The following is a 6,000-nucleotide window of genomic DNA, read 5'->3' on the forward strand; positions in this document are numbered from 1 at the left end:
ACACCCGAAGCCCAGGTCAGGTGCTTCGGACCTTCAATCATGTCCGGATCCAGCCTTCAAGGCCGGTGGATGCCTTCCTTCGTCACGGAGGAGGACATCAAGAAGTTGAGGGAGGCCAGATATCTGACCGCCGAAATTTCGCATAGGCTGCCCGCCCGAGGGTAGGTCGTCCCTACTCCCGAACCCAACGAGAGCGTTGTGTTCGTCTCCCACTTCCTCCGAGGACTAGGCGTTGCTCTGGATCCCTTTGTTAGGGGTCTTATGTTCTATTACGGGCTGGATTTTCACAATCTGGCCCCGGATTCCCTTCTTCACATCTCGTCATTTATTGTCGTTTGTGAGGCCTTCCTCCGCATTACCCCTCACTTCGTCCTGTGGCTCAAGACCTTCGATGTGAAGCCGAAGATGGTCGAGGGGCAGTACGCAGCGTGCGGAGGTGCTCTAATAAGAAAAATTGCTGACGCTCCATGGCCAAAGGGTTCTTTTCCAGAGGTGTCCGGTTGTGGCAACGGGAGTAGTTTTGCGTCACAGCTCCCCGAAGTGCCAAGTGGGTAGCTGCCCCCACCATTCGCTCAGGCCCTCCACCACAACTGATGTCATGGATCAGCAGGGGGCTGAGATGGGGTCTAGCCAAGGACGTGCCAATACTGCAGAGCCGTATCTGAGATCTCTTCGAGGGAGATTTCAGTCTGGTTATGGTAATGCATGTTATGTTGGTTCGTCGAGTCCAGCCTTGCAAACGCCGGCCCCTCCGTATGTGGGAATTCAACCCGGAAGGACCGCGCGCTATTCATAATTTCCTCGGCATGACACACGAGGAGATGTACAAATCGTTCTTCGGACCCCAAATAGAGTGTCCGGACACTACCGAGGACGTGGGCCTGAGCTGCAACCGCCCCGCTGCCCAAGTAAGTAATCCCATGGCCGAACACACTGTCCGTTTATTTATCATGACATCATTCTGAAGAATCGCTCTTTGACCAGGACTGGATAACAAAGGCGAAGATGATCCGATGTTCGGCCCCCCTTCCTGAAGGCTTGGACAATCCGGTGCGGTAAAAGATGCTCGAGCCATCACCTTGTCTAGTGCCCTCAAAGGAAGATGAAGGGGGGAATAAAGAGGGCGAAAGCGGGCCTCCACCGCTACCTATTCCAATCGAGGGAATGAGCGCCTCCGCGAGGGAGGATAACCAAGGGGAAGAATCTGACATTCTCTCTCCCCGGGGAAGGAAGAGGACTACCTCTGAAGATCCGGAAACTAAGGTTTCCAAATGGGAGAAGAAATCTCCGCCAGAGGGTCCTGCCTCGGAGGGTATTTTTGCCGCACAATGTTCGCGCGGGGATCAGCCCTCTACCGAGCTGTAAGTAATCAAAAAGTACTTAATAGTGAAGATATCCTACCTTACTTCCGAAGACAATAACCGATGCTTGTAAATTGTAGTTCATCTTCAGGGGATCTTCTTCCGGAGATGATGGAGAGCGAAACACCTCCCCCGGACTCCCCAGCTCAAGAAGCGGGCGACCTTGAAGTGTCGTCACGAAGGGTATCTCCGGATCCAATATCGCCAGAGGATAACCCTTTGGCTGCCCGGCATCCCCAGTATCCGGCTCCTGAGGAGAGCGACACCAAGGGTCCGTACTATGTGCGGTCGGACGCGCTGAAGGATCTTCTGGGGAAAGCTGTCGTCTCGGAAGCGCATCGTACACTAATGGGTACGGTAATTGAAAGGATTTCATCGCCGAAAGCGGTTTGCACGAAGCTTTTATGAGTCCGCTGAAAGGCTTTGAGGTACGTAAAATAATGTATGCCTTTAATAGTATCACATACATTAGGTATGCCCATGTAGATAGTAGCCCCTGAGACTCTGGTTGTCGCCGAGAATGGCGGCAAATAGAGGATCATAGTCCTAGGTAATAACCAGACCGCCTTTATGTGCAGGTGGTTGAAGCTCCGGTGGCTAGCCGGATTGATGGGTTTGCCAAACTAAAGCAGCGACTGGATGCGGCAGATGTCGTATCGTGCTTGTCAACAAGCGGCTTGACGAGGCACATGGTGAGTGATTTTTCTGGTGATCGTCACATAATAAGAGCAGCATGATGCCAGTATCTTTAATATGTTGTGACTGCAGATGGAGCGGCCACTGTGGAGACCCTTCGGGCGGAGCTTGCCCGAGCCAAGGAGCAAGCAAGGAGTAGCAATGCGGCCGCTTTACAGGCGGCCGAAGAGTTAAGGGTCGAACAGGCCACACACTGTGAGAGCAAAGAAAAAATTGCCAAGATGGCGGTGGAGTTAAAATATGCTGCTGACCATTACCGGCTTCTTGAAGAGGAAAACTGGGCGAAGGCGACGGACCTGGAGAAGGTCCGGGAGGGCCAAGGCCGAGTAGCTACTTTAGCTTAGTGCAACAATTCCTTGACGCTGTGCCACACATAGATGCTGTAAAGAGATCAGCGTGCATAGAAGGTGCACGGATGGCCCTTGCCCGTGTCAAAACATACTGGGCGGAGATGGAGGCCACCACTATTGCGGCACAGGGTTCGGCCATAGGCCGAGTGGCTGCCGAGCACTACTTTGAAGAAGTCCTTGAAGGCGCTCGTTCGATGGAGGCTCAGTGCTCGAAGAATATTATTTTCTAGTGACATGTAGTCCCATTGTACAAACAATGTTTTGTTGAATTTATCAAGGTTGTATTTATACTTTTGCTCGAAAGTGCTATGATGCCTCCTGTGCGGCCGTTTATGTATATATGTATATAACCTGAAAGATGGCAGTCGTCGGCTTCAGCACCCACGCATATAATGCGGGGGTGTTCGCAGAAGACGCATGTTCACACTTGATCCAACGTCTTGGTCCATTAAGGAGGTGATAGCGCAGCGAACTAGGCAACCGGACTATAATGCTTTAACACTTTCACTTAGCCAGAGGAGTTTGACAGTGGGGCTACTATATAGCCCCTGGTGGCTCCGCGCTCATCCGGATTCAGGGCGCGTACATGCCTGGCCGGGAAACGGCCCTTCGTTAAGGTGGAGGAATCCCGAAGATTCTGCTAGGTCATCGAGTTGTTGACCAGTCTCACGCTATATCATGACAGTCAGTTTTCGGCTTTCTCTACTGAGGTGCTCGTCCAGATGAACCAGGGCACAATCGCAGTAGTTCTCCTGGTGCCGCTTTAGTCGATAGAGCGGAACGTAAAGCAGCAAAACACAGGAGCCGGGCAAACCCAACATTTGACCAAAGACATGATTCAGAGCTGATGCATATAAGGCCACCCTCGCGACGCCGAACACTCCCTAGGGTATTCGGTCTTTATGTTGCAAACGGGGCTTAAGCAGTGCCCTTTGTAATAAGCCCCTGGTGTCCAGGTACGTGCAATATTCTGACGTGGCCACATGTCAATACGTCAGCATCCTTCTCAATTGTACTGATAATCCGGGGGATGTGTATCAACAAGAGATAGTAAAAAAGGTTTACGCAGGGTCTTAATCTAAAAAGAATCCTTGGAACGGGTCCCTACTGCACGTCTGCGCCTGTGTCTCCGTTGTGCCGTATCCTGGACAGGTGTAGCACGATGGTCATCTGTAAAAGAGAGGAACTTAGTTGAAAAGTTGTCATGCAAAAAGGTAGGTTATACTAAATAAACCATGTACAGTTCAAAATGAGTAAATTGAGCCTAATTGTCACTTGTTAGCGCGCGTTGAGCGCCTTGTATTGTAATAGGGGTATAGCCATCAAACCTGTATTAATTACATATAGCTGCGCCGGACTCGTCCAACCGCGTCCGTGGTCTTAACGACCTGTCAGATGCTTTAGTTGGTGAGGCCGTTTAGTGTGCGGCTGCCAAGGTGGCCGCATGGTCTTCCGCGCGCAAGGAGCGCTCAATATTTCCATTTACAGTAATGATGCTACGTGGACCGGGCATCTTAAGCATGAGAGAAGCATAATGCGGTATTGCGTTAAAGCGAGCGAAAGCTTCGCGTCCGAGTAGTGCTTGATAGCCACTTTGGAACGGAGCGATATGGAACGTTAAATTTTCGCTGCGGAAGTTATCGGGAAAGCCGAATATAACCTCTAGTAGCAGGGAGCCCGTGCAATGGGCCTCTGGGCCTGGTGTTACTCCTTTAAAGGTAGTATTGCTGCGGCTAATTTTTGTTGGGGCTATCCCCGTTTTGCGGACTGTGTCCTGATATATCAGGTTTAAACTGCTGCCGCCGTCTATCAGGACTTGTGTGAAGTGGTATCCGTCAATTATTGGGTCTAATACCAAGGCAACCCATCCTGCACGCCGAATACTTGCCGAGTAATCCTGATGGTCAAAGGTGATCGGTTGGGACGACCAGTGGCAGAACTCCGCGGTGATAGGCCCTGGGGCATGTGTCACTAGGAGAGTCGCTTTGTTTCTCCCCTTTGTTACGTGTAACACGTTTACTGTTTTGACTTCTGGTGGGAATTTCTTCTATTCCCCAGTGCTTTGCATGCGAGGCTCGTCCTCGTCTTCGCTTGGTGTATCCTACCCCTTATGTTCGGCGTTGAGCTTGCTGGACTGCTTGAAAACCCAACATTCTCTATGGGTATGAATTGCAGGCTTATCGCGGGTGCTGTGGATCTGACGTATTTTATCCAGAATCTTGTTTAGGCTGGACAGTTCGTCTCTGTTGCCTTTGGAGGGCAGCTTTTGTTGACCTGGCCGAGAGCTTCTAAATCCGGCGTTTACCGTCGTGCTCTTTGGGCTGTCTTCTTTATTTCGGCGCTTGTTTTTGCTGTGTCACGGTTTCTCGTTTTCGTCCCTGACTTCGGATGTACTTGCGTTGCTGGTGCTGCATCGGGCTAACCAGCTATCCTCGCCCGCGCAAAAGTGGGTCATGAGGCTTGTTAATGCTGCCATTGTTCTCGGCTTTTCTTGGCCGAGGTGTCTGGCAAGCCATTCGTCTCGAACGCTGTGCTTAAAAGCTGCTAAGGCTTCGGCGTCCGGGCAGTCGACTATTTGGTTCTTTTTAGTGAGGAACCTGTTCCAAAGCTTTCGGGCTGACTCTTCGGGCTGTTGAGTTATATGACTCAAATTGTCTGCATCTGGTGGTCGGACATATGTCCTTTGAAAATTTGCCCGAAAAGCGTCTTCGAGCTCTTCCCAGCTTCCAATGGAGTTTTCGGGGAGGCTTTTGAGCCAGTGCCGAGCTGGCCCTTTGAGCTTGAGGGGTACGTACTTGATGGCGTGGAGATCATCTCCTTGAGCCATATGGATATGGAGGATGTAGTCCTCAATCCAGACCCCAGGGTCTGTCGTCCGTCGTACGCCTCTATGTTTACGGGTTTGAATCCCTCTGGAAATTCGTGGTCCAGCACCACATCGGTGAAACATAGGGGGTGTGCGGCACCCCTGTATTTGGGTGTACCGTGGTGTTGGGATGTTTGTTGTGTTGCATTGCATGCTGGAGCGCGCTTGCGTGGCCCATAGATGGATTTGGTTGCGCCGTCCTTTTTATGCGAGCCCTCACGCGGATCGCGTACTGGCTTATGTGTGGCGTCGTTTGCCGCTCTATGTTGGCCACGAGGTCGTCTATCCGACCGGATGGCCGTTTTGTTTTTTTGATTGCGGGGGATCTAAGGGCTCCTCATCGAATTCAGGTAGCAACTTTCGCTTCGGGTAGCTCTTGGTGTGGCGATTGCCGCCGTACTTCGCTTCAATGTTGAGTACTTCACTCCATCTGATTCTGAGTGTGTCTTGTGCAGCACTGAGCCTTTGCTTCTGCTTTTTCAGACTCCTCGCAGTGGCAACAAGCCTTTTATGGGTATTCTGTTGCTACGGGTGCCTGTCCGGTGTGATGTTATCCGGACTGTTATCTTCAACGGAGTCGGGTTGTTTGGTTTGATTCTCCGTGTTGCCATGGTCGGACGATGATTCGATGCCATGTTTGTCGTCCGCTGGCTCGCCTTGCTCTATCGCTGGGTTTATATGATCGCTGCTTCTGCCGAGGCGGGATTTGGAGCGGCGCTTACACCGC

The sequence above is a fragment of the Triticum urartu genome, chromosome 3 (assembly GCF_003073215.2).
Source record: "Triticum urartu cultivar G1812 chromosome 3, Tu2.1, whole genome shotgun sequence".
NCBI lineage: Eukaryota > Viridiplantae > Streptophyta > Magnoliopsida > Poales > Poaceae > Triticum > Triticum urartu.